Source organism: Antechinus flavipes, chromosome 3 (assembly GCF_016432865.1).
Source record: "Antechinus flavipes isolate AdamAnt ecotype Samford, QLD, Australia chromosome 3, AdamAnt_v2, whole genome shotgun sequence".
NCBI classification, from domain to species: domain Eukaryota; kingdom Metazoa; phylum Chordata; class Mammalia; order Dasyuromorphia; family Dasyuridae; genus Antechinus; species Antechinus flavipes.
Window position 1 is genome coordinate 273,345,990 of NC_067400.1, and position 11,989 is coordinate 273,357,978.

Genomic DNA, 11,989 nt, shown 5'->3' on the forward strand with positions numbered 1-11,989 from the left:
GTTCTAGTCTATAACTGACATTGATTGAGCCATTACTTGGCCATGCATCATGGTTTTCTACCTTCTCTTGTGGCCAGGCAGTATTGCAAACAAAAATGAGCTCTTTTTGTTTTTAGATCTTTTAAATCAAAGTTGTCTCTATGTTTTAAGCGACAGCCTAAGGGAGAATCTTTAGGAATGGAGGAAAGAAGCTGACCCATTCTGCTATAAGCCCCAAGCTTTCCTAATTCTACAGCTCTCCATTCTCTATAGGCATCCTTAGAGAGAAAGAAAGATATGACAAAAGCTCTCCCCAGTAAGGGGGCGGTTTGTCAATTCACAGGAGTTTTCTGCCCAGCGGGAAGCCCCAGGCAGCTCAACAGTGTCACAGAAGTGTGAGCTGCCCGGTGTTATAGAAAGGGGGATGGGGCTCCCTCAGCCTGAACACCCCGTCAAGGGGCCACCAGACAATGAGGTGAGGCAACGAATGAGTGAGGTTCCTTCTCTGAGACATGAGTTCAGAAGGAAAGAATTTGCTTAACCCAGAGGCTATTAGGGAGAGGCTTTATTGTTAAAGAAACATTAGGAGGGATTCTCTCAGCAGGCATATCTTTCTCAAGGGAGACATAGATCCGCAATGAACCATTTCTTGAAGACCCATTTTTGGTGTATGTCTAGAGGAAGTTTGATGCATCTCAATTGAATGTGAAATCTTGCCTGGGGTTGTGACTTCCCAGAAGAGGTAGATTTGCTTGATTTGCTCTTGAATGATACAGTTTATCTCACTCTGAGAGGATGTGAGAAAATTTCCAGCTCTAGATCAAAGGGGACATGGTTTTTGTACTTTTACAGAGCTCACTCATATTACACAGAGTTCACTTGTGTCATTCATCTTATTATCAATTATATATATATATATATATATATATATATGCTTATCTACATATATAGGTGTTTGTATATATATGTATATGTATATGTTACACATATTGTTATTAATTAACTATGACTTTCCTGGCAGTATAGGTTGTCTTGGAAAAAAATCTTCTTGGTCTGAGCACAAAGCTTAGTGCCATGGCCAGTGGGAACACTTAATCAATGTTTATTGTCTTAGTGACTTACTTATTCTTTCCATTGTCAGTTAAATTCTATATGTGGATTCACTTACAGGATGTGTTATATTAAATATTTATATCATGGAAAGTCTTAGTTCCTAAGTATCAGTCAGAGAAAACTTTTATTTTCAGATATAGTTGAATAACTTATATTGTGACATATGATAAACCAAAGCAATTTGCTTTTCAAAGTGAATCAATGCTTTCAGAGAAAGAGACCTATAAGGAATTGAAACTTTTTAAAAAAATCAAAAACTTTATGTATATGCAATAAGCATATAGCAAAGACCTTGAAAGAAAGTTTTGAATCTGGACAACTCTGACAGGTGTCACAATCAGCTAATATGAGGTGTTACATCATAAAGCCTCTGTTTTAAAAGTGGACAGAACAACTAAATGGTGTCAGTCCTGACCATAGGACAGTGAAAAAAGGAGGTGGTGTATTATTGGATTTTAACATAGTATTTTTCAATTAGAAAATTGATATTGTGCTAAAGTTCCTGTGAAGACGTCATTCTAGAATGTTTGGTAGGTGCTGCTTTTCTAATTTACCATTCATTGTCCTTCAGATATTACCATTCAATATTCCAACAATGGAATCCCTTTAACCACCCTCCTCTTTTTTTCTTTTACTGTTTAAATATCTGCCTGTCAAAATACTTGTCTTCCTTAAATAATCACGATTTCTCTTCCCCTCCTTCCAATAAGTAGCAATGCCTATCCTTTTTTAAAGACCAGGAATAACATGGTTCAATTTTTAAATATTTAAAAATTTAATTTAATTTAATTTAAAAATTAATTTAAAATTAAATAATTTATTTTTAAAATTTTTATTTCATTTATTAATTTTAAATTTATTTTAATTTAATACTTTAATTTCCAAAACCAATGTGATTTAACTTGGCCACCAAAAGGTCCTGGATCAAGCTCCATGTGGTCATAGTTTGGGTGCCCCATTGACTCATATTGAACGCAAAATAGCTTCATTTTTTTGGCCAGAAACCTTGAGGGTTTTCCCCTCCCAGATTCATTTATTCCGTTGTTTATTTAGAATGTTGAGGAAGGAGGTAGGTGAAGGGAGAGCAGATTCTTTGCCTCAAATGCTACCTAGTAGTACTATTGATTGAATGGTGTGAAAAATCTCTCTCCTCTTCCAGCACTGGCCAGACCTAAGAGATCTGCCTTTTTTGAAAGCATGGATTTTATGCTACAGTGACTGCTGTTTTTTCTGCCTGCCACCCATTTTTCTCCCTAAGTATTCCTGAGAAAAGGGAAGAAACTGTTAGACAGAAAGAGAGGACATGCGGATCGGTCGAAGAACAGCTTAAGAGGGAACAGATAATTAATTTGGATGGGTAGTATAATGGCATTGTTATACAGCACAGCCAGATCAGGAAACTCCCTCTACAAATGGGGTGTTGGGGCATCTTATCCACCAAATTATGTTGATAGATACCTAGCATACAGAGTTTCAGGAATGTATTTAATGGCAAAATTATGTTAGACGGCAAATATTCTTGTTGGAGTTAGAAATGATGTTCACTGTCCTTCAAGACTCATATGGACCCGTCTTTATATGCTGTATGATTCTGGGCAAGTAATTGAACTGCTCTGATTCAGTTGTCTCAGGATTCCAATGAGAGTGCCAGATTTGATCCCATCTTGACATTCTATGGAACTCTAGGGGATCCTATCCATTCTGCATATTTCTAAAAATCTAAAATTGTTCTTCTTATACAATGGAGTGATAACTGATGACAGAAAAAAAAAAGCATTTCACTAGATGCTGTGCTGTGCTTTTCTTTTTTTTTCCTTTTTTAATGAACTTAAGCTACCTCTGCATTGTGAGTATATGTGGTATGATCACACACATTTTGTCTATATGAAATCAGAAATTTAATTTCTGAAATGTAAAGGATACTGAGAACAAGAGAGTATAGATCACATGATATAGGAAGAGAAAGCAACAAACTGGAGTGAAAAAATTTATGAACTTGATTACTTTTCAAGGCCCTTTGAAATAGGTAATGCAAGATCATTATAAAATGAGTCGTTTTCTCATTTAATTTCATAAGAACTATTGCTTAGTCTGTCTCTGCCTTTATCTGTCTCTTTTTATGTGTGTGTATATTTATAAATGATTTCATAGATGTATGTATTTGTGAATATATATCATTTATAACCTATATATATGTGTGTGTGTGTATGTATGTGTGTATATATATATATATTATATAAATTTCTATTTTCATTTCAAGGAATGGCAGGGATTGAAATCACAGTGACTTCCATTAACATCAAATATGGTGAGTTTATTGAAATGACATTAACATTTAGGATATATATAGTCATTAGAACAATACTGAAACACAGCTTTCAGGCAATCCAAGTATTCTTATATTTTCCTTTTCTCTTGATAGTTGTCATCTATGGGGTAGGGGACAAGGATGGGGAATTTCCACTATGGAAAAATCTAACATTAATTTCATCTTAGGAAATTGATTGATAGTTCATTTTTTCTCTAAATACTAATCTAAGTCACTTTTAATGTTTTTTTTTTCAGAAAACAACGAAATTTCGTATTCTCAAAAAAAGATTAGGATTTTTTGGTGAGTTTCTATTATATAATAATCACATAATACAAAGAAAAACATTCTCTTGAAGAAAATTAATGAGCAGTGAGTTTCATCTCTACCAAGTGCATGCTTACAATTATAAAAAAGACAATATGGCAGTTAATGCTTTATTCAACATCTCTGGTTACCACTATCAAATAAGGTAGGGGGAGAATTGATGATCAAGGAGTGTCTTCTCAGCTCCACATGTCATCGTCGAGATTCTCATCATCTTTTGGATATTTCTAGTAATATTTCCTGAAATATTCATTCAGGATGTTACTGTCTCTAGGTGTCTCTCCCTGTCTTCACCAAACCAAACCCTCAGGGCAATAGTACACCTCTAGCCGCACATGTGAGGTGTCATTTGCCTCCCAATAGAAAATTTGCAGAAAAAAAAATCTGAAAAGGCAGATTTCTCTAAAACTAGATACAGGCTATGAAATACAATAGCAGCAGACAAGCTGAAGTGCACAGAAGCAGATAAAATAATCAGCTGTAAATAAAGAGAATGCTCTTTTTTCATACATAGGAAGGAGAAGGGAGTGAATGAGCATCCTGGCAAAGGTAGGCCCTAGGATGTTGATCAATGTACCACCAAATCCATTTCACTCCTTTGGTCACTCCGTCAAGCTAGCTGAGGAAATCTATTTGAAAAGCACAGGAGAAAGTAGGAAGTGTTCCATAGGAGGAGGGGAGCAAACATTCCCTCAAGCATGTCTGGGGGATTATCCTATCCAGATATTATCCTCCCAGACAGGGAGGTCTCAATTGGAAAGGACTTCTGAGAATAGGTTTCAGATTGTGATGAAGCAGCCATTCTAGAAAGGGAAAGGACTTGGCTGAGTCAGAAAAGGGCCAAAATGAGTGACCTGAAACAACCCATCTGGAAGAAAAAAGAATTCATGAATAATATCATATGTTCTCTTCTCACAATAATTGTCTTGTCTTCTGCTAGGTGCTTATCACTGTAGTGAAAAGATAATTATGAGAAATGTTTTTGTAACAAATAACGTTGTATATTTGTCATTGAAATAAGCAGAGAGATGCCATCTCTACCCAGTATGCTGACAGACATAAAAATCATCATGGAATTTCTCATCAGAAAGGCCTTTTAATAAAATTTCAACCTAGTGAGAAACATCACAGCATAAACAATCATGAAGGGATCCATGTTCAATGGAAACATATGTATCTAATTATATTTTTGATATATCTTTAAAAAATTAAAGCATTAGAAATACTCCTTGAAAGGGATTCTCTGTTGTCAGAGAATGGAGTGAAATAACCTGTTCAGAATTATCTTCACCATCATGATTTTTATGTCTCACTCAGGGTAATGACTGCATGTCGCTTTCATTGACTCCAAGCATAGTGGGTACTAAAGAGGTCCTATCTGCCTAACAAAGTTATCCTACCATTTCCTGTCCCCCACTGTATGCTTATAATCAATGAGCACTTTGAGTATATTTCTGAACTCTCCAGCACCCTAGTTTTAGAGAAAAAATCAATCATGTCACAACGTGTCCAACTTCTTTGCATTTCTAAATCTCTCCAGTTGAGCAAATCCATAGACACAAATGCCGACTTTAATTTCACATTTGTAAAAGAGCCCTACAGGAGAGGATACACATGTGAGAGAGATACTGTGAATGCATACACATGTGAGAGAGAGACTGTGAATGCATACTCATGTGAGAGAGATACTGTGAATGCATACTCATGTGAGAGAGATACTGTGAATGCACACACATGTGAGAGAGATACTGTGAATGCACACACATGTGAGAGAGATACTGTGAATGCATACACATGTGAGAGAGATACTGTGAATGCATACTCATGTGAGAGAGATACTGTGAATGCATACACATGTGAGAGAGATACTGTGAATGCATACACATGTGAGAGAGATACTGTGAATGCATACTCATGTGAGAGATATACTGTGAATGCATACTCATGTGAGAGAGATACTGTGAATGCATACACATGTGAGAGATATACTGTGAATGCATACTCATGTGAGAGAGATACTGTGAATGCACACACATGTGAGAGAGATACTGTGAATGCATACACATGTGAGAGAGATACTGTGAATGCATACACATGTGAGAGAGATACTGTGAATGCACACACATGTGAGAGAGATACTGTGAATGCATACTCATGTGAGAGATATACTGTGAATGCACACACATGTGAGAGAGATACTGTGAATGCATATACATGTGAGAGAGATACTGTGAATGCATACATATATGAGAGATATATTGTGAATGCATACACATGCGAGAGAGATACTGTGAATGCATACACATGTGAGAGAGATACTGTGAATGCATACTCATGTGAGAGAGATACTGTAAATGCATACTCATGTGAGAGAGATACTGTGAATGCATACTCATGTGAGAGAGATACTGTAAATGCATACTCATGTGAGAGAGATACTGTGAATGCATACACATGTGAGAGAGATACTGTGAATGCATACTCATGTGAGAGAGATACTGTGAATGCATACTTATGTGAGAGAGATACTGTGAATGCTCATGTGAGAGAGATACTGTGAATGCATACTCATGTGAGAGAGATACTGTGAATGCATACACATGTGAGAGAGATACTGTAAATGCATACACATGTGAGAGAGATACTGTGAATGCATACTTATGTGAGTGAGATACTGTGAATGCTCATGTAAGAGAGATACTGTGAATGATAAATTTTTCTTGGAGACATAGGCTGTCTTTCACTAAAGAGGATTCCTTTTCCAGGGCCCACTGAAATGCAAATGATGGTTTTCATTTTAAAGGTACTTTAGGCAAACCTTTTTTAAAGGAGGAATTAATATTACATGTTCGTTTGTGTTTTTCTTATTTCACATGAATTCTCCCTGGAACATCAAACAAGGAGAGAAAACGATGAAACATACATTTGTCATGGTAAGGTTCTTAACTTAATCTTTATATTTGATAATTTCATCAGACAGAGGTCATTGGAAGAGTGGTGAAATTTAGCATTCGTTTAGAGACATATATTAAAAAAAATAGAACATAATAACAAAAAAGGATAGTGAACATTGCAATGTCTCCAGCTAAACACTGGGGGGCAGATTCAATATACATAACAACAAATTACCAGTTCAAGAAAGTATATATATTAATGTGAGAAATTATATTCATGAAAGTCCATATGTATTGTCTTGCAATTAGATCTTTATTTCTCTGATGTATAGTTTTTTTTTTTTAATTTTTCTTACTTTCATCCCTTCCCCAGCCATATCAAGGTATAGCTAGAAAATGATATATTTATGAATAACATAAAGGGATGTATAGTTATATGTGTATACATTCATAAATACCCACACATAACCCTCCTTTCTACTACACATACACATACAGTTTCTATGCTTGCTGACTAATTGAATTTCTCCCAGAATCCTCCAATGAAATTCAATCTTAAGCAATATCAACCGTAATGAGTGAAAATTTTAGAAATGTATGCTTTGAGGATTTTGCCTTGGTACAGACATTACCCATTTTAGTTAATGTCCAATTTAGAAATAATTAACATAAACATTCAAGGCAATGAAACATCTAAACAATTAAAAGATTTTGCTACCTCATTCTTTTTCTTCACACCACAGAGACCTCATAAAGGCCGACATGAGCAAAGTGATCAGCACTTGAGTATTTTTCCTCTAAATCCCTTTCATTTCTCGTTGAAATTTGGTGCTCAAAATTACACCGGCAAAGTCCTGTTTGGTCACATTATGCTTTGAGCTGGCTTCTGTGGATTATATTGAAACACACTCTTACTTATATCATAGAACAAGAAGAATGCTAGCTGCTGAATGGCAAAGGTGATGTCCTTATTCATTTTGGCTTATTGAGCATCCTAAGAAGTGTAGGTGTTTTACTCTGTTTCCCCAAATGATTTTATTTCAAACAAATTGCCCCACCGGTCCAAATATCGGTCATAGAGCGTTTTGGATTTCAGTGCCATTTGACCTTTTGCAATAAGTTAACATTCAACTCTTCACCCCTTTCTGTTGATAATACACATTTTTGGAAAGAATGAAGAGGTCCCACAAATGTATCTCGGGATTACTATAAAGAACCACATGAGAGAACTCTTGCTTTCAAAAATTGCCTGACATTCCTTTTGATTATCCATTTTACTTCTTCTTTGGTTCGACCGTCAAATTTTTTATACTTACAGGCGGTTGGCGTGCATTCCAACCAAATTCAGAAAGAACATCCTGGCCTGACATACCATGCAGCTGCAAAGAGTGAGCTTCCCTTCTTGCCCCAAACTTTCTTCAAATTAGCTCTGCACTGAGGACCTAAAAAGGTTCTGAAAACATTCCTGTTTTCCAGAAAAAATATATCTCGTAACGAATCTACATACCTTCAAACACATAACTAGAAGGGACTTTTGCTTAACATGGTCTCTGCTGCCAAAATATTACCTGCATCATTTTTTTAAAAAAAACTTGCATAGCAACTGGCTTCATATGAGTTGTGCAATGTCTGAAACTACATTGGAAGGGTTTGAGAGTACAATTGATCTCAGGCCTCCAGGACTCCCATATCTGGTGCTCTAACCAATGGGCCATCTAGCTCCTGCCCCAATATCTTTAATTTTTAATTATTTTTCTACGTATTCTATATTTTTGTTTTGACTGATTAGATACTTTCATTCACTCCAGGGAGGAGAATTTTGGGAGGTAAAATATCCTGAATGGTGCGGTTAGTTGAGTGAGAACATAATGTCTATCAAACCAGTGAACTGAGTTAAATGGGATTGAGAAAGAAAGTTGAGGCCTAATTGTAGCTCTTGCCATGGCACATAAAGCAAAAATAGATTGAGCAGAGAGGACAGATCTCTCGCTGCCAGGGTATTAGCTCAAAACACAATAAAAAAGTGATTCCTAAAAGGAAAATCCAACGCAATTCTGCAAACATTCAAATCCCCAAGGATAGTTATATTGCCACCAAAATACTGTGAATTTGACAACTACCTTACCATTTCTTATTCCCCACTTTGTGCGTATAATGCATATGAGCAGTTAGAGGATATTTCTCATTCTCAAGATCTTAACTTTAAAGGAAAAATCCATGATGTCAACACTTGGCCAACTTTGCGTTTCTCAATCTCCAAGTAGTAGACTCATAAACACAAATTCTCACTTGAATTTCACCATTGTAAAAAAAAAAATGCTTCAAGCATACATTCACATACTGTGAATGTGAAAATTATTCGTGAAGATGCAGATTCACAGTCTCATACTGAAGGGGATTTCTGTTCCAGGGTCCATGCAAATGTATAGGATGGCTTTTTTTGGAAAGGTGCTTTACTCAAATTAGGCCTATCTACACTTGTAAAATGAGGACTAATATTTCATATTCTTTTTCTTTCCTTTCCAATGAATACTTGCTGCTCCATAAAACAAAAGTGACCATGAAATCAACAGAGGGGCAGGTGAGTTTGTGCACTTATTCGGTATATTTGCTGATTTCCTGATAGAGATCTTAGGAGGATGAGTGAAATTCACCATTCCTTAAGTGACATATATTCTCTTTGGAAAAATGACTTCTTTGAAAAATAATAAAATCCCATACCACCCAATAACAGAAAACTAGAGTAAACACTGTGATGTGCCAAGCTATCAATTAAGGAGGATTCAATGTACATAACGATAAATTGCCAGTTCGTGAAGGTGTATATATTTATACATGAAGTTAGAGTCATGAAGTCCCATCTTTACTCCCCTAGAAATAGTTCCTTTCTTCCCAGCTGTGTACATTTTGACTTTATTCTTTTTCCTCCTTTCATACCTCCTCTAACCACTTCAGAGCTGTAGTTACAAAATGATCGATTTAAGAACAGAAAGGTGTTTTCATGCCATACACACACACACAACCCTCCTTCGCACAGACACACACCTTTCCTAGGACTGCTGACTCGGAGTCCTCCCAGAATCCTCCACTGATTTCAAAGCTTAATCTAAATCAACCTTTCTGAGGGAAAATTTTCAACAAGGCATGCTTGGAGTGTCTTGACTTAGGAAAGAACACTCCCGATTCTCCTTAGACTCCCATTTAGGAGTAATTACCAAGACATTCAAGGCAATGAAACATCTCCACTCCCAAAGATTGTGCTAGCTCAGTCTTTTTCTTCACACCCCAGAGGCCTCATAAAGGCCGACATGAGCAAAGGGATCAGCATTTGAGTTTTCTTTCCTCTCACCCCTTTCATTTCTCTTTGGAATTTTGTGCTCAAAATTACACCGGCAAACTCCTGTCTGGTCACATTATGCTTTGAGCTGGTTTCTGTGGATTATTGAGACACACTCTTACTTACACCTTAGAACAAGAAGAATGCTAGCTGCTGAATGGCAAAGGGGATGTCCTTCTTCATCTTGGCTTACTGAGCATCCTAGGAAGTGTAGATGTTTTACTCTGTTTCCCCAAATGATTTTATTTCACACAAATTGCCCCACCGGTCCAACTATGGGTTATAGAGCGTTTTGGATTTCAGTGCCATTTGACCTTTGCAATAAGAAAACATTCAACTCTTTATCCCTTTGTGTTGATATTATACATCTTTGGGGAGAATGAAGAGGTCCCACAAATCTATCTCGGTATCTCTCTAAGGAAACACATGAGAGAACTCTTGCTTTCAAAAATTGTCTGACATTCCTTTTGATTATCCATTTTACTGCTTCTTTGGTTCGACCTTCAAATATTTTATACTTACAGGACGTTGGGGTCCATTGCACTTCTATCCACAAGAGACACCCGAGCTTGAATCACCGTGGAGCAGCGAAGAGTGAGCTTCCCTTCTTGCCCCAAACTTTCTTCAATTTAGCTCTGCACTGAGGACCTAAAAAGGTTCTGAAAACATTCCTGTTTTCCAGGAAAAATAATATCTCGTAATGAATCTACATACCTTCAAACGCATAACTAGAAGGGACTTTTGCTTAACATGGTCTCTGCTGCCAAAATATTACCTGCATCATTTGGTTTTTTTAAAAAACTTGCATAGCCATTGGCTTCATATGAGTTGTGCAATGTCTGAAACTACATTGGAAGGGTTTGAGAGTACAATTGATCTCAGGCCTCCAGGACTCCAATATCTGGTGCTCTAACCAATGGGCCTTCTAGCTCCTGCCCCATTATCTTTAATTTTAATTTTTTTCTACATTCTATATTTTTGTTTTGACTGATTAGATACTTTCATTCACTCCAGGGAGGAGAATTTTGGGAGGTAAAATGTCCTGAATGGTGCTGTTAGTTGAGTGAGAATATAATGTCTCTCAAACCAGTGAACTGAGTTAAATGGGATTGAGAAAGAAAGTTGAGGCCTAATTGTAGCTCTTGCCATGGCACATAAAGCAAAAATAGATTGAGCAGAGAGGGCAGATCTCTCGCTGCCAGGGTATTAGCTCAAAACACAATAAAAAAGTGATTCCTGAAAGGAAAATCCAAGGCAATTCTGCAGGCATTCAAATTTCTAAGGATAGTTATATTGCCACCAAAATACTATGAATTTGACAACTACCTTACCATTTCTTACTCCCCACTTTGTGCGTATAATGCATATGAGCAGTTAGAGGATATTTCTCATTCTCAAGATCTTAACTTTAGAGGAAAAATCCATGATGTCACCACTTGGCCAACTTTGCGTTTCTCAATCTCCAAGTAGTAGACTCATAAACACAAATTCTCACTTGAATTTCACCATTGTAAAAAAAAGATGCTTCAAGCATACATTCACTTACTGTGAATGTGAAAATTATTCGTGAAGATCCAGATTCACAGTCTCATACTGAAGGGGATTTCTGTTCCAGGGTCCATGCAAATGTATAGGATGGCTTTTTTTGGAAAGGTCCTTTACTCAAATTAGGCCTATCTACACTTGTAAAATGAGGACTAATATTTCATATTCTTTTTCTTTCCTTTCCAATGAATACTTGCTGCTCCATAAAACAAAAGTGATGATGAAATCAACTGTTGGGCAGGTGAGTTTGTGCACTTATTCGGTATATTTGCTGATTTCCTGATAGAGAGATCTTAAGAGGATGAGTGAAATTCACCATTCCTTCAGTGACATATATTCTCTTTGGAAAAATGGCTTCTTTGAAAAATAATAAAATCCCATACCACCCAATAACAGAAAACTAGAGTAAACACTGTGATGTGCCAAGCTATCAATTAAGGAGGATTCAATGCACATAACGATAAATTGCCAGTTCGTGAAGGTGTA

At 36.6% G+C, this 11,989-nt stretch overlaps 2 long non-coding RNA genes across 2 annotated transcripts; both read left to right on the top strand.

Moving 5' to 3' along the window:
- The first annotated feature begins 1,524 nt into the window (after positions 1 to 1,524).
- On the top strand, positions 1,525 to 8,183 carry LOC127553945 (uncharacterized). Its single transcript, XR_007951853.1, has 5 exons — positions 1,525 to 1,622; positions 3,353 to 3,400; positions 3,658 to 3,703; positions 6,629 to 6,660; positions 7,940 to 8,183. It is a non-coding gene; the product is annotated as an uncharacterized LOC127553945 (long non-coding RNA).
- An 842-nt stretch (positions 8,184 to 9,025) lies between these two features.
- Positions 9,026 to 11,745, top strand: LOC127553944 (uncharacterized). The gene is made up of 3 exons (XR_007951852.1): positions 9,026 to 9,202; positions 10,483 to 10,552; positions 11,719 to 11,745. It is a non-coding gene; the product is annotated as an uncharacterized LOC127553944 (long non-coding RNA).
- The last annotated feature ends 244 nt before the right edge of the window (positions 11,746 to 11,989 follow it).